Source organism: Schistocerca nitens, chromosome 2 (genome assembly GCF_023898315.1).
Source record: "Schistocerca nitens isolate TAMUIC-IGC-003100 chromosome 2, iqSchNite1.1, whole genome shotgun sequence".
Classification (NCBI taxonomy): Eukaryota; Metazoa; Arthropoda; class Insecta; order Orthoptera; family Acrididae; genus Schistocerca; species Schistocerca nitens.
The window spans coordinates 919,928,225-919,945,292 of NC_064615.1; the positions used below are offsets into that span (position 1 = coordinate 919,928,225).

The window sequence follows — 17,068 nt, forward strand, 5'->3', positions numbered from 1 at the left end:
GGTTAGCGATAAGCGATGTGTATATAAGTGATGTGTCTGGAAAGACGGCGTCAGTCGTCGTGCAGCTGCTTGTGCAACTACATTGAAGACTACAGAGATGCCGCGTTATTACAGGAGAAGAAGGCGCTCGCGCCAGACAGTGTGTAAAGCTATTGGCAACATTGTTATGAGCACTGCTGCTGGTGTAAATGGACAAGTGTTTTTGCATGGTTCTTCAGTGGTTGTGGATGTGTACTTAATTTCACTTTAGATAACAACGATACCAATCAACATGGTAATGGTTGGGTTACTGTGGCTATGGTACGCTATCCAGGAGATAAAGCGGCCAAAGTACCAGGACTTAAGTCTTTTACAGATAGGGATATTATTGCTTATCGCACATTTCAGACATGTGAGGTGTGCAACAGAGATCTTATTTTTTCTACAATGGCTCAAATGGCTCTAAGCACTATGGGACTTAGAACTAATTAAACCTAACTAACCTAAGGACATCACACACATCCATGCCCGAAGTAGGATTCGAACCTGCGACCGTAGCAGCAGCGCGGTTCCGAACTGAAGCACCTAGAACCGCTCGGCCGCAACGGCCGGCTGTCTACAATGCCGTTGGTTCTTAGGACCAGGAATCATCGTAAAGTAAAAGAGTACAAGTCTGTGAGTGTATGGGTGAAAGGTGGTCTCAGCTGTGCTAAAATTAAAGTTACTGTTGATTTGACACATTATTATAGAATCTGAAATAAAGGTCAATTCCTCATAACTATCCTTATTGCTTATCTAGTTGAGGAAGGGATCTTTATTTCAACTTCTATAATAACGTGTCAAATCAACAGTAACTTTAATCTTAACACAGTTGAGACCACCTTCCACCTATACACACACAGACTCCTACTCGTTTACTATACGATGATTCCTGGTCGTAAGATTCACCAGCAAGATTTCGCACCATGACAGAGAAAGATTGTAGACACCTTTGAGCCAAATTTCAAGCTTATGCGTCGGAATAGGAGACAATTACTTTGATTAGAAAAAGTTATCCATTAATTTTGTTGTGTAGTTTGTTTATAGTGAAGTACTCTGTGAAAAAGTCTCACCAATATCCAGGCAGAAGTCGATAAAAATTCGTAATGATGATTTGGAATATGCAGGGCTTTGCTCCTCCATATACGGCAACCACACTCACAGATATGGTTCGCGGGTCTGTCACACATCAGAAGGTTATTTGTCAACGAGTATCGATGCGCTCTTTATCGCCAAGCCTCCCGCAGCCGAAAGAGCAGGGGAAGATGGGGGGATGTAGAGAACGCAATAAACAGCGCTGCAGTCGCAACACCTATTTGCGTCCGCGCTGCCACGTGTCTACGTAACACCGCGCCCCTATTCCCCCATTGGCTAGTGTTGGCCGTTCAGCCCCTCGATGGCTAGTTCAGCTCCAGGCTACGGGCCGATCATTGGTCACATAAGAGCACACAAGATGCCATGGATCACGACAGCCGCTGCTGCTGCTCGCCAATCGACAACGCCCACACGCGCCCTCGCCAGAAACCCGGTTGCTGCTGACCGAAAGCTGCTCTGGAAGGCGCCACTTCCTCAGCTCATCGCCACTGCCGACGATCGTGGACTTCGTCACAGTGGGCACCTGCTACACGCGGTCACAGAAGGACATTTGAGTTGCGTTTTTCTGTGGACCTTCGTCCTTGGATTATCACAGAATGGCACTTCATTTTTATTCATGTGTGCGTCGTTGTTCCCGAAACTAAAAAAGTATGCAAATTCAGTTCACAGAGCGGTTTCCTTTATTTCCATATAATCGGTTATGGGCCAGCTGCGCTATTACGAAAAATTATTTTATGATTACAATTCGTGCAAATTACAAATGGTTTAAAAGCTTCAAGATTCTTAAGAAATTGGTTATAACACAAATTTGTGCAAAATACTCTCTCTTAAGAATCTTGAAGCTTTCCAGACTTAAATTTTAAACCATTAGTAATTTGCACCAGACTCTAATCATAATTTAAATTTTCGTAAGAGATCGAAGACGTGCAGCTGGCCCGAAACCGATTATATGACAAAAACGAACGCAATCTCCTGACATTTATGCCACATTGCGCCCCGCTTTTATTCCTACGTTACATTATAGGCATCAACAGTAGCCGGTAATCGGTAGCTGATCATGCAACACCAGACGGTCTCGTAATGTGGGAATGCGGAACGTTCAAGAAGCTTCCTATGCTGGAGCAGTGTGGCGGAACGGTTCGGACGGGGCGCCAAGCCGCATATCGCTCACAATTTGCTTTTGCAGATTATTATTAAATTTTAACTTCCAACCATACTGGTGGTCTTGCTTGTACTGAGAACAATCATTTAATAATTTAAACAACTTTAACGATTTTATGACAAAAGTTAGTTGTTTTAATTAAGGCGAGCTTTTACTAGATGTTGAGATAAACCAATCAGAAGCGGAAGATATATGAACTAAATGTTAAAGCACATTGGGTGCAATAAAACTTTTCGCTGTATGCTTGTTATTGCTAGCGTTCAAAATGGTTCAAATGGCTCTGAGCACTATGGGACTCAACTGCTGAGATCAGTAGTCCCCTAGAACTTAGAACTAGTTAAAACCTAACTAACCTAAGGACATCACAAACATCCTTGCCCGAGGCAGGATTCGAACCTGCGACCGTAGCGGTCTTGCGGTTCCAGACTGCAGCGCCTTTAACCGCACGGCCACTTCGGCCGGCTATTGCTACCGTAACAACCAATATATGAGATAAAATATGTTGCTGCGAAAAGAGGCCTGAAATACTTTTTACGGATGCTGTGCTGTGACTTTCTTTGGATCATTAATTTTCAACAAAACAAAATATATTATGTTCTTTATATTCTGGATCTGGCTTTCTATAAAAGGAACATTGTTTCGTTACTGTAACTCGCTATAAAGTTCAACATATCTTCCTTACTTTACAGTTATTGAAAAGGTTACTGAAAATTATTTCGTTATCAATACTAATGTTACAGTACGCAATATTTGTTCAACATCAAAATTTTGCAGTGGATTTTTGTTAATAGTAAAACACCAATAAGTACCACGACTAACACGAGAACATGAGATTATCATCAGAGAAAAAATGTTTTTACTATAAGGTTTGCCAGACCAGAACTACGCACAGCAAGATTTCTTTTATGTCATGAAGGTAAATTATCTTTTTGCACTGTTAATAATATATCATCCGCAGCCCGCGTCCACCTGTAAAACACATCATAAAATCTGCTGCTCTTCCCTGCAATCCCGAAAGCTGAAAGAAATAATTTTAGTTCACTATTACCTGTCCGCTTCTTTGCAGTATGATTGGTTTCATTTGATGCAGTCTGAATGCGCCGTGGCAGTGGCTCGTTCGTTCGTAGCGCAGCTCTGCACCACGAATAATATTTAAATAGCTGAAAATGTCTTAAAAGTATGCTATAAAATACCAGGCAAGCTTATTACAAATCATAATGCAAGTTTTCACCAAGTAACTTTATTCAAAACATTTAGACAGATTAAATTCTTACACACCTTTTAAAATCAATGCCTAATGGCGTCCTTCTCTCAATCTTGACAAAAGAATGTTACACAAGCGTACAATATAACGTCACAGGCTCTTCCTACTCACGTAACTCCAAAAGACGACAGACAAATTAATGCTCGGTCACTACTATTTATACTCGTTGTAACATATTCTCATCTTTGTTTGATATTTAATAAGTATCGTCTGTGGCGGTTTCAGTACTCCCCGACGCAGATATTATCTTTAAAAAAAATCGGTACATAATTCTATACAAGTATAAAACATGACACACAATGATTTCTCTTTATTACATAAATTTCCACAATCATTGTCCACGCAATTACAATCTTCCAGTTCAATTATTCTTTTCTCTTTTTTTTACCACATATAATATGTGTTTTGCTAGGAGACGTTACAAACTGTTATTCGCGGTGTTCAGGCAATATTTCGAGTTTCAAAATTTACTTCTACTGGCTCTGTGCGCCTGCAGACTGTTCACGGCAAAGTATGAATGAATTTTTGGAGAGGCATTTGTGGCATCCTAAGTCAGTGATCGTTCCTTTATTTCGGCCTAGACGTAGTCTTGAATTTTATTTTGTACTGTTGTTCGTTCTTCTAGCATTCAATATAGAGACAACGAACTCGCGACCTGTTGAGAAAAAGAATCCAATGGGGACATGGATAACTGCAAACGGCATCCACGAGACATCTATAGATGACTCCAGGTGAGAAAAAACACCTCAAGATAATAAGTGAAGATACTAGGCGCAAATGCAGAACAGTGTTAGGAACTTTAATTTTATAGCGTCCGTGTTATCTTCATGTAACCAAAAAGGTGAAATTCAGTGCCGACTGGTGTAACGTGTGGAAGCGGAAGTCTGCATACCAATTTTCCGCAGTCTTTAGTAGGCACTGAGCATATACCTTGAAGACCACCGGTCAGGTGATAGAAAGGCTTAATAATCTGCAATGCACATCACTTTCCACTGCTTATTTTCACTTCTATTTTTTCACCGTGTTTGTGTTATAATCTGAAGACTGAATTTGGACACTTATTCATAACTGACGATCACGGTATGTCCATCAACACGAATACGCGCGGTTTTGATAAACTTGGTTTAAATTTTCAGAAACGCAAAATTTTCACTTCACAAAACGCGAGCAGTTCTACCGGTCGGAAGAAGACAGCAAAAATTAAAAAAAAATCCTAGAAAACTCGCTCATTCCAGGATTACTTCCAAGAAGTATACTCGTTCTTGATGATGCTTCACTTCACAATAAGGAGGAGAATTTATCACCTTCTTCTAGTTCGTTAGCAACTAAAACACACTCTTGACTCGCCAATAGCCTCGTACATTATGAGCCAGATCTTGGGAAATCTACGCCTTTGTCATAAGTAAGTTAAGGAGCACCAGCGTTCTCTTGTTTATTGCATTGACAAAAATTTGAAAAGAAAATGGATTTGTTTTTCTGGAATGCTACCCATATCATCCAGACCTGAATCTCATAATAGTGATCTAGAATATTGCAAATGAAATTATCCATAGCCGAAATATGTAAATAATATTGCTCTAGGAGCCGAAATAGATAATAATTCATGCTTTTATTGCTGTGACATTAGAAAGTGAAGGAAAGTGTAATGATACTTTAAAAGTAACTATTGGAGACGAGACGCTTTGGTGGAAGAGAGAATTGTGTATATAATAACTCACTGACATGGAGCCAAGCGGAGAGTGGTAGACGATGATACGACTAATACAACTGGGGGACATAACTTCCCGGTGAAAGGTAGTTCTACGTCCACTGCCACTGATGCTTCTCGAGCAGCTAAGGTAAGAAAATATACTGGACGTCCTGTTTCAGTTCTAAATGAGAATTTACTCCAGTGACGCGTGTATCAGGCTCCTGCACAGTGCCCTTGCGGTATTGACTGTGGCTCGTAAAGCGCTACCGATTCGGGGGCGCTACAGCTTTATGCGATATTAGATAGGTATATACAGTGTCATGTCGGGCATGCGAACTTGCTGTAGTGGTGGGTACCTACCTGGAAGGCGAGCAACGACCATCTTGTAATAACGGAAATCCACGAAGGCAACCGCCGACAAGTCAAGCTTGTGGTTATGCGCAGGAGGTACGTATCAACAAAAGGTGAATTTCAAGCAAAAATGGTTTGACAATAAAGTCCACACTCTTCTACCAGAAAATAGGCAAAGAAAAACGGTCGTCCACGAACATAACAGACAGTAATAACAAGTTTTATCGTAATGCGCTCATTTTTGTTTGACTTGAAGTGTAGTTTGTAAACGGATTTAGTAACTGATCTCCAATTTCATTTTTCCTACCAATAAGAGCTGTGATGTCACAGTTCGAATGTGTTCGTCAGACATTTCCAAAGGACGTTCGGTGGGTCACTAAGGAGCTGATAATCACAAGGATAAGACAAAATCTGTAAACATATTTAATTGCTCGGTATCTGAACCATTTTATGTCTATATGCACATCAGGCCATTGTGTCACTGTAGTCCTCGTTGACGCACTAAGATCCAGACATTTTTTTTCCTTTTCTTGCTGACTGTCAGAAGCTTCATTAAGACGAAAACCTCTGATCATCTGGACTAGTACTAACAGCATTTCTGCGCTGGCGAGACAGACTAGAGGGATCCTGCTCACACCCTCTGTTGCAAAGCGCATGAGGCCACAGAGCCCAACTGTTTCCGGACCTATCACGTCCACCGGCTCTGTCAGGCGCTACGAAGGCTACAGCTGTTCTAATGGCGGTTTGCTGGTGGTTTTCTCAAAGGTGAAAGCTTGATTCTGCTTGTCATCTCCATTAGTTTCAACGCTTATGGTCGACTTAACAACTAAAATGTTAATTGAAACGTAACACAAATACGTACTAGCTGTGATGTCATTGCAGACAATTTGCTTTATACATACATACAATATACAAAATCATGTAATTATTTACTTTCTTAAACGTATTGCATACTGGGAAGCTCATTCGCCAACTGTAGTCCAACAGAGAGCATTGTTTGCACCATTATAACCCCACACATAATCTCCGACAAGTAAGAAATTGGTCAGCCGTATGGCAGTTGTACCGACACCAAAGAACCTCATGTACTACACAGGCTCTCCATCTTGGTTGTTGGATAACTTATTCTTATGTTATCTGAATCTAATTCTCTGTTCGAACCAAACTTCTTTGTTAATGAAATGTTACACAGAGGCTTAACACTGACTGCAGCGTTAATTATAGTTCAACAAAACCCATGGACAACATGCGACTTATTCAATGTAATTGACGAAATAAAAAGTATAAAACTGATCAAAGAAAAAGAGAATGCAGACATCCAGAAATGAGACCGATACAAAGTGCCCTGTGGCTACGCTGTAGGTTGCCGAGCAGAATAAAAGGCTGTAGAAGTCCTCGTGACCACGGGAAAGATAGACGCTACATACAATAAATTTAGAGAGACCTTTGTAGAGAAGAGAAGTGGATGTATGATAGATGTATGAATATCAGAAACTCATATCGCAAGCCAGTAGTAAACAAAGAAGGGAAATCTGAAAGGAGGATAGAATACGTATTTAAAGGCTAAACACTGGAAATGAACTTGGAAAACAATTTTATAGGAATAGAATAGAGGTACTTCGGTAGTGGTTGCAACAAAGATGAATTTATTAGTTCTCTGTTTGCCACGCTTTACGCCTGTATTGAAAAGCATATTCAGACAATCTATGAAAATTACAAAACCCAGTACAAAAATAATGGCCATAAACAAAAACTCTTAATTTAATTTTATCAATATTTTGCAGCTGAAAACGTGACTGTATTCGAAACATTGGAGGTATGAATTAAACGACGCCTTCACTCACAACTTTCTCGTATTTTATTAACTACACGATGCGTTTCGGAGCCTGTGGGTCCATCGTCAGGTGTAATTTGTCTTAATACATGTTTTATTTCTTCTCTTGAATGAGGTGAAATGCATATTCCTGTCACGAAAAGGTTTAATGTTGTGTTACGAATTTCGTAATTCGAACGCGGAAAATATGTGCAAAATAGTGGGAAATGAACAGTGTAAACTTACCACATAATCCAAGGAAAGCATATTTAACGTTTTAGCACCGGCAAACATTCTTTTCTCCATCGTTTTAATACATTTCACTTCATCCAAGAGGCACATTTGTACACACATGTTTATAAACACTTCACAGTTTTTTTTTTTTTTTTTTGGTACATGGTATTGTCAAAGATGAATTTATTCGTAGTGCTAAAGATATAACCATTAAGCAATTGACTTATGGAAAAAATAACTTTGAAATAGGTCTTTAAAAGTACTGAATTAACTATGACTTGCGAAATCTCTTTGTTCATTTAACATAGATTCTGGTTTTTTTATTCTGTGAAGGTATATCTCCAGTTGTTCTCACAGACTTAGTGTCTTATCATTGGCTTCGTTCTTCGTTATGTAGTATTACCAAACTGTTTTCTAGACTGTTGATGACATGTTTCGTTTCCAATATATGTTGTGCAATGACTGATTTTTCGAAACGGAGTGTACAAAGTATCATGCCCCAGTTGTCCTGCCTACTATGTAGGGAAAACAGGCAGAAATTTTTCATGACGCAGAGCTGTGCAGAGATCGCGGGAGCAGTTTTCCCGCATATTAAAATTATTTCTTTCAGCTTCCCTGAGACCTCAGAGGTGAATGATGAATTTTATTATGTCATTTTCAGGTGGACATGGGCAACTGTTATTACAATATCAATGACGTAAATAATTTAAGTAAATCAGTGCAATAAAATTTTACTTGTGTGATATCAAAGACTGCTGTGATGAAACCTGTTCTGGCTAATAATACAGAAACCAAATTTCATTTTTAGTCTCATGCTCTCGTGTTAGTCGTGGCAGTCAGTAGTGTTCATATATCAAAAGATCCACTGCAGCTTTTACGTTTAGCGATCATAGGATACTGTAACTTTTGTACGTATAACAAGAGTAATTTTCAGTGCATTTCAGAGATAAAACTAGCGAAGGACATGTTTAATTTCATAATTAGTTACAGCAATGATACTGTATTCCATTTCTAACAAGCCAGATCAGGGTTATACAAAAATAGTTTTCAAATTAAAGATCATACGTGCACAGCAGGAAATCTTTTAGTGTTGTGCGAATCCCCACGTAATAGATCAAGGTGCACAAAGTTAAAATATTTTCAACTGCAGTAACTAATAGTGAGAATCGCATTTTATCTGTTTTGCTCGCAACAATAAGCAATATACAGTTAATTAAAATATTACGCCATATAAACTACGTATAAAGTCATAAGCGCGGTGGGGATTCCTTGACAACGCCTTTCAATACAGACGAAACGCTTCACAAATGAAGAACTAATAAATACATCTTTATTGCAACCATGACTAAATTCTCTCTATAACATTACCATGGTTACTATACCAGTGCCACGGAGTTTGGAAATGAATTGGAATGATCTCATAGGACGAGAAGACGAAGTAAGATGAGAGAGACAAGACTATGATAGGAATTTGACAGGAACAGAAACACCTAAGATCGAACGAGGACAAAATTCCCTCAAAATTATTGAGATCGTTAGGAGAAAATACCAAGGCAAAACTAGTCCACCTGGTATGCAAGATATATGATACAGGCGAAATACTCTCATACTTCACATAAAAACGTAATAATTTAAATTCCTAGGGACGTAGTTACCGGCATATGCAAATATTACGGAAGTACCAATTCAATAAGCCATGGTTACACGGTACTTACATGAATTATTCACAGAGAAATGAAAAAATTTGTAGAAGCTGAGCAATTGGATGATCAGTTTCGGTTCTGGAAAAATATAAAACACGCAACTTGGAAGAGAGGTTCAGGGAAGGCTAACTTACGTTTCTCTATTTGTAGATTTTGAAAAAGATTTTGACGATAATGGACTGAACAAATTTTGAAATTCTGTTAGTAGCAGAGGTAATATAAAGGGATCGAAAAGTTATTAGTTATCAACTAGTATAGAAACCAGGCTGCAGTCAAAGGAAATTAAATGGAGGAGGGAGCAGTAGGAAGTTGGAGTGATTATTCAATCTACGCAGTGAGCAAGTTAAGAAATGGCATTAATGTTAAGGGAGAAGACATAAAAATTTTGCGGTTCGCCGATGACATCCTAAATCTGTCAGAAACGGCAAAAAGTTTGGAAGACAGGTCGAATGGAATAGACTGTGTCTTGAAAAAAAACTGTAAGATGGACAATGACAAAAGTAAAATGATCGTAATGGATTTAAGTCAAATTACATCGTCTGATGCTGAGGGAATTAAATTAGAAAATAGGACGCTAAAAGAAGTGATGGGTTTTGTCATTTGCACAACAATATAAATGAAGATGGACGAAGTATAGAGGATAAAAATAGTAAAGTGGAAACAGAAGTAAAAGCATTTGGGAAGACAGGTAGTACCAATTCGTGTGTTAAAAAATCATTTTGCAAGGTATTTGTGTGGCTTGTAGCCTGGAATGTAAATGAAACGAAGACAACAAACAGTTCAAACAAGAAGAGGAAATGTGGTGCTTCAGAAGAATGCTGACCGTTAGAGGGGTAGATCGGATGATGAGGAGGTACTGCATCAAAGTGGATGGATTCTGAGACATCAAGGTATCAATGATTTGTTTATGTAAGAGAGTGTTTGGTGTGAGGGGTGCAGGGGAAAAAAATTTGAGGAAGACCAGGGCTTGAAAAGAATAAGAATGTCATAGTGGAAGTAGGTTGTAGTAGTTATTTAGAGGGTTGGGTTGGGTTGTTTGGAGGAAGAGACCAAACAGCTAGATCATCGGTCTCATCGGAGCAGGGAAAGAAGTCGGCTGTGCCCTTTCAAAGGATCCATCCTGGCATTTGCCTGAACGATTTCGGGAAATCACGGAAAAACTAAATCAGGATGATAGAACCGTCGTCCTCCCGAATACGAGTCCAGTGTGCTAACCACTGCGCCACCTCGCTCGGTAGTAGTTATTTAGAAATGGAGAGGATACGCGGGGTGGATTAACTTGGAGAGCTGTATCAAACCATTCTTGGGCTTGAAGTCTGCAAGAACAATAATATATACACACTTCTATAACGAAGATTTTTGGCATCAGTCTTGTCGATGATTTGATGCTGCCACCACGATTTCCTGTCCTGTGCCAACCCTTTCTTCTCAGATTATCACATGCACCCGAAGCTCTCAATTTTCTGATGCATGTAATCCAATCTCTGACTCCCTTTACAGCGTATGCCCTCTACGGTTGTCTTTAGTAGCATGGAAATTTATTCTCTGACCTCTTAACATCTATCCAGTCATCCTGTCACTTCCTCTAATTAATCTTCTCCATGTGTTCCTTTTGTCGCCTATTACGTACAGAAACTACTCATTTCTTATCTTATCAGTCACTTAGTTTTTATCGTCCTTCTGTAAAACTACAAATAAAACTCCCTGTGACCTTCTTTTCTGATTCCAGTGAAGATGTAATTGTTCGAAGGGCGTTCAATAAGCAACCAACACATTTCTCTTTTTTCTGAAAGCAGGTTCGTTTTATTGGGGATTCCTTTTGACTACAGAATCCTATTTTTAAACATAATCCCTGTTCAATGCGACGGCCACCTTACAAGGAGGGCCTGCATGCGCTCATGGTACGACTCCAGTGGTCGACGTCGGAGCGAACGTCTTGCTGCATCAATAACCTCACCATCATCCACATACTACTTCTCGGCATGGGTGTGTGTGTTTGTCCTTAGGATAATTTAGGTTAAGTAGTGTGTAAGCTTAGGGACTGATGACCTTAGCAGTTAAGTCCCTTAAGATTTCACACACATTTTTTTAATACTTCTCGCGGGGTACAGACGGAGGTCGGAAGGTTCAAGATCCGGGCAGCAAGGTGGATGAAGAAGAACAATGCAGTGAAGCTTGAAACCTTCCCGTCTCCTCTATACCTCATTTGTTACGCAACCTTCCGTTCTACAATAACCTATGAAACCTTCCCTTAGGATTTCTATCTCGGGCTTAATAATAACAAATGAAATCTTCCCTTTGAAGTTAATTCTCTTTCTCAATCTTCGCATGCAAATTTAAATGCTGCTTATTAAAAGTGATTTTCTGTTTATTTAGACGAAACATAGAATGTGTCGTCGTCGTGGCCCTCAGTCGTTATCTGCAATAACCCAAAACTGTTCCTTACCTTTTTTACTGTTACTAGATCGCCATCTGACTGCTACATCGAACTGCGACATGAATATACTTACTCTGTTTTACTATACTCTGTTAGCTGGTGGTGGGCTGTCATAATAAGGGGCTGTATTTATTACCAAAGCTGACGTTATTCTTTAATAGCAAAGCTGACGTTATTCTTTAATTAATTTGACTGAAGTTACGTAATTCATAGTTAAACTTTTTCTAGACAACAATAAAATTTAGCAAAGTTTTACGTTGATGGTTTTTGGGATGGATTATAATCAGTAATGCAATATTGCTGGCAAAAATTAATTATATTCTGAATGAAATGATTTTACAAACGTTCAAATGGGACTTACTTTTTACAATAATCTTACAACTAGCATTGCGCAAACATACCTTCAGTAGTCTTGAGTTTCTCAAAAACATTATTCAATACTATTAGTTCATATTATGATAATAGTTAGCTGATGTCTCTGTACATCCGTTTATAATCTCTTGTATATCATAGCTGGTGGCTGGCAGGCACACCGCTCCTCTCAACCTCTCGCTTCAGACCTGCTACCGACTCGCTTCACTTCTCGCTTACTACTGACTTCCTACGAACGCTAAAGTGAGATCTCTCCCGCCAACAATGCTTTCTGGTGCAGACAATCCCTGCTAGCATTACAAAATGTATCAATGCGCGGTCTTTCCCGTTCTTTTCTTAAAGTGTATCCGTACGCGGTCTCTCCCGCCCTTTTTAAAATTATATCAACATGCGGTCTCTCCTGCCAACAATACTATAGTGTATACATTCCCTGCTACCACAATTATTTCCAACATGACAAATATTAATTATTCCTACTTAATCCTATTAATAAAATTATAAACATCTTTCATAAATTGTGGTTTGACAATAGACAATAGAAATATACACGTCTTACAAGCTTTGTGAGCTCCGCTCTGGTGCGCAGACTTGTGTGAGGTATTTCGTTGTTATGAAGCAGGAGAAGTTCTTTCGCATTTTGTTTTGACGACAAACACGCTGATATCGTTTCTTCCATTTTATGACGTCACAGCTGTTTGCAGCAGGCTGGCGAGTGGGTGACCGGACAGGTTCTCGTTACCTCATTGCGATGACGACGGACGCCTCTCCCAACGACTCACTGCGCTTTTGTTCACTGCCACGTTTGGTAGACAATTTGCAAGCGTCTACGAACACCTGTGATGCTGTGGTTTTCTGCAGGAAGAAACTCAATGACAGGTCTGTGCTTGCATCGCACCTCTGTTACAGATGCCGTATTGAAGGCCATGTATAGCGCCACGACCTGTCGGAACTTCCTGAGATTATGGGGGCTAAAGCGGGAATATTCCACGATGTAACACAACAAATTCTGTATTTTTTTTCAACCGAATTTGGCCGAAAAAAATTGTTGCGTTACTTACTGTACGCCCCTCATTACAAAAAAATTACCAAATGTGAAAGGTCGTGTTTAAAAGTTTTAGAATGAACCATTGAGATAGTAAGTATAATTTGTGTTTAGTATTATAAAACATTGAAGAGCAGCCAGCATCTCGGCTTCCGGCAGCTGTTTTAAGGTTTTGCTAAGAGGAGCTAACTTGTCGAGGTAATGCTTCCAAAGTGATTTGTCAATGGCAAGTATTTATATTCTTGGGAAAGTTCATGCAGGACATTGAAAGATGCGTGGCCGCGAACTGATTATTTATCTATTTGTAACGAATAGAACATGTGTAGTGACCATCATTTTAGTTGCGTACCAGAGGATAAGATTTGTCATTCATGTTAGCTATGGAATTAAAACAATAACTGTAGTAAGGAACGAATTACTGCATTGAGTGACACGTTGCTAAGTGAGAATCCTGTACAACAGTGAAGAGGAGTGCGCGTGTCTGCACTCAGTTCTGACGCAAGACTGTCTTGGTGTTTTAAAGAAGTCAAAAAACACACAACGTTCAGATCAGTTTGGAAATCATTCTGCATCTGTCATCAGATGGAATTAAACTAAAATTACCATCACCAACTAAAAATAAGTCACACTCAAGCTCAAGCAGAGTGCTGTTTAACATAGAAGCTTCTTCTAATAATTGCATCTTGATAATTCTCATGTGGATTGTCTGATAGGCTACAGAAGTGGTTGTCAAATTTCAGCCTGCAGTCCGCATGCGGCCAGAATTAATTATTCATGTGCCCCACGATTCTCAACCTGTTTTATCGTAATATCGCAACTAGCAGACGAATCGAAAAACATCAACTAACGTTAAAAGCTACTTGTTGTTGTTGTGGTCTTCAGTCCTGAGACTGGTTTGATGCAGCTCTCCATGCTACTCTATCCGTGCAAGCTTCATCATCTCCCAGTACTTACTGCAACCTACATCCTTCTGAATCTGCTTAGTGTATTCATCTCTTGACTCCCTCTGCGATTTTTACCCTCCACACTGCCCTCCAGTGCTAAATTTATGATCCCTTGATGCCTCAGAACATGTCCTACCAACCGGTCCCTTCTTCTTGTCAAGTTGTGCCACAAACTCCTCTTCTCCCCAATTCTATTCAATACCTCCTCATTAGTTATGTGATCTACCCATCTAATCTTCAGCATTCTTCTGTAGCACCACATTTCGAAAGCTTCTATTCTCTTCTTGTCCAAACTATTCATCGTCCATGTTTCACTTCCATACATGGCTACACTTCATACAAATACTTTCAGAAGCGACTTCCTGACACTTAAATCCATACTCGATATTAACAAATTTCTCTTCTTCAGAAACGCTCTCCTTGCCATTGCCAGTCTACATTTTATATCCTCTCTACTTCGACCATCATCAGTTATTTTGCTTCCCAAATAGCAAAACTCCTTTACTACTTTAACTGTCTCATTTCCCAATCTAATTCCCTCAGCATCACCCGACTTAATTCGACTACATTCCATTATCCTTCTTTTCCTTTTGTTGATGTTCATCTTATATCCTCCTTTCAAGACACTGTCCATTCCGTTCAACTGCTCTTCCAAGTCCTTTGCTGTCCCTGACAGAATTACAATGTCATCGGCGAACCTCAAAGTTTTTATTTCTTCTCCATGTATTTTAATATCTGCTCCAAATTTTTCTTTTGTTTCCCTTACTGCTTGCTCAATATACAGATTGAATAACATCGGGGAGAGGCTACAATCCTGTCTCACTCCCTTCCCAACCACTGCTTCCCTTTCGTGCCCTTCGACTCTTATAACTGCCATCTGGTTTCTGTACAAATTGTAAATATCCTTTATCTCCCTGTATTTTACGCCAGCCACCTTTAGAATTTGAAAGAGAGTATTCCAGTCAACATTGTCAAAAGCTTTCTCTAAGTCTACAAATGCTAGAAACGTAGGTTTGCCTTTCCTTAATCTTTCTTCTAAGATAAGTCGTAAGGTCAGTATTGCCCCACGTGTTTCAACATTTCTGATCTTCCCCGAGGTCGGCTTCTTCCAGCTTTTCCATTCGTCTGTAAAGAATTCGCGTTAGTATTTTGCAGCTGTGACTTATTAAACTGATTGTTCGGTAATTTTCACATCTGTAAACACCTGTTTTCTTTGGGATTGGAATTATTATATTGTTCTTGAAGTCTGAGGGTATTTCGCCTGTCTCATACATCTTGCTCACCAGATGGTAGAGTTTTGTCAGGACTGGCTCTCCCAAGGCCGTCAGTAGTTCTAATGGAATGTTGTCTACTCCGGGGGCCTTGTTTCGACTCAGGTCTTTCAGTGCCCTGTCAAACTCTTCACGCAGTATCGTATCTCCCATTTCATCTCCATCTCCATCTACATCCTCTTCCATTTCCATAATATTGTCCTCAAGTACATTGCCCTTGTATAGACCCTCTATATACTCCTACCTTTCTGATTTCCCTTCTTTGCTTTCCATCTGAGTTCTTGGTATTCATACAGGTGGCTCTCCTTTCTCCAAAGGTCTCTTTAATTTTCCTGTAGGCAGTATCTATCTTGCCTCTAATGCGATAAGCCTCTACATCCTTACATCTTAAGCTACTTAAGAATGTAGTTTTCCTGCTCAGTAATAAACAAAAATACTTACAGCGATAGAAATATTATTTTCACAACTACTTCCGGAAAAGGGTTTAGAATCTACACATCACCCAGATGTCAAAACGGCGCGCATCAATACTCGACTTCTGTGACTACCTCCCTCCACATGCAATATCTGCCAAACCGACACACGCAATTTAAAATTCGTATTCCCTTTATTGGACAATGGTAATATCAAAAACGTGTTTGATCATTGGCAGCAACCACACAGTAATTCATTCGACGAAAGAGTCAGGTACAGCCAACAGTTTCGAACGCTATGGGTTGGGTTATTCTGAGGGAGGAGACCAGACAGCGAGGTCATCGGTCTCATCGGATTACGGAAGGACGGAGAAAGAAGTTGGCTGTGCCCTATCAAAGGAATCATCCCGGCATTTACCTGAAGAGATTAGGGAAATCACGGAAATCCTAAATCAGGATGGCCGGACGTGGGACTGAACCGTCGTCCTCCCGAATGCGAGTCCAGTGTCCTAGCCACTGCGCCACCTCGCTCGGTTGAATGCTATGTATTTGCTCTTTATCGATGTCGAATATACATTATTTTTCATTTGTAACAGGTGCTAATGTTTAATAGCGTCTGAAAGAGATAACTTATAAACCAGTAAAGAATAAATACCATTTTCAGCTGTTGGCTGTACCTGACGCCTTCGTCGAATCAAAAATAATATAAAAAACACAGTCCAAACAATACTTTGAAGGACCAATGGCACCGACTGGCCACCGTGTCATCCTCAGTCCGGAGGCGTCACCACATTCAGACACGGTGAGGCATGGGGTGAGCACGCCGCTGTCCAGGTCGCAGTCTGTTTTCGTGACCGATGCCACTACTTCTTAATCAAGGAGCTCCTCCATTGGCCTCACAAGGTTTGAGCACGCCCCACTTACCAACAGCTCTCGGCATCCCCGGGAGGTGACCCATGCAAGTGCTAGCCAAACCCAACAGCGCTTAACTTCGGTGATCCGACGGGAACCGGTGTTACCACTGCGGCAAGGTCGGTGGCTGAATTAAAAATGTACTGGAGGAATTATGGTAGGCATGCGGAAAAGTTCGGCGTCCACTTCAGAGGTGCGGCTGGGTGATGAGGCAGATAGATATGATGGATGTTTTCTTGTTTTTCGTCCAGTGTTGACAACTCATGGACTTGTGTGCATCGTACCGATCAGTTACTATGGTATAATTTTCAGCTGGAAATAACATGGATTTATGAATGCACATTATA

The 17,068-nt window shown here is 40.1% G+C and overlaps 1 pseudogene; it reads right to left on the bottom strand.

Moving 5' to 3' along the window:
* Positions 1-16,730: 16,730 nt before the first annotated feature.
* Positions 16,731-16,849, bottom strand: LOC126238219 (5S ribosomal RNA; annotated as a pseudogene).
* Between the last annotated feature and the right edge of the window lie 219 nt (positions 16,850-17,068).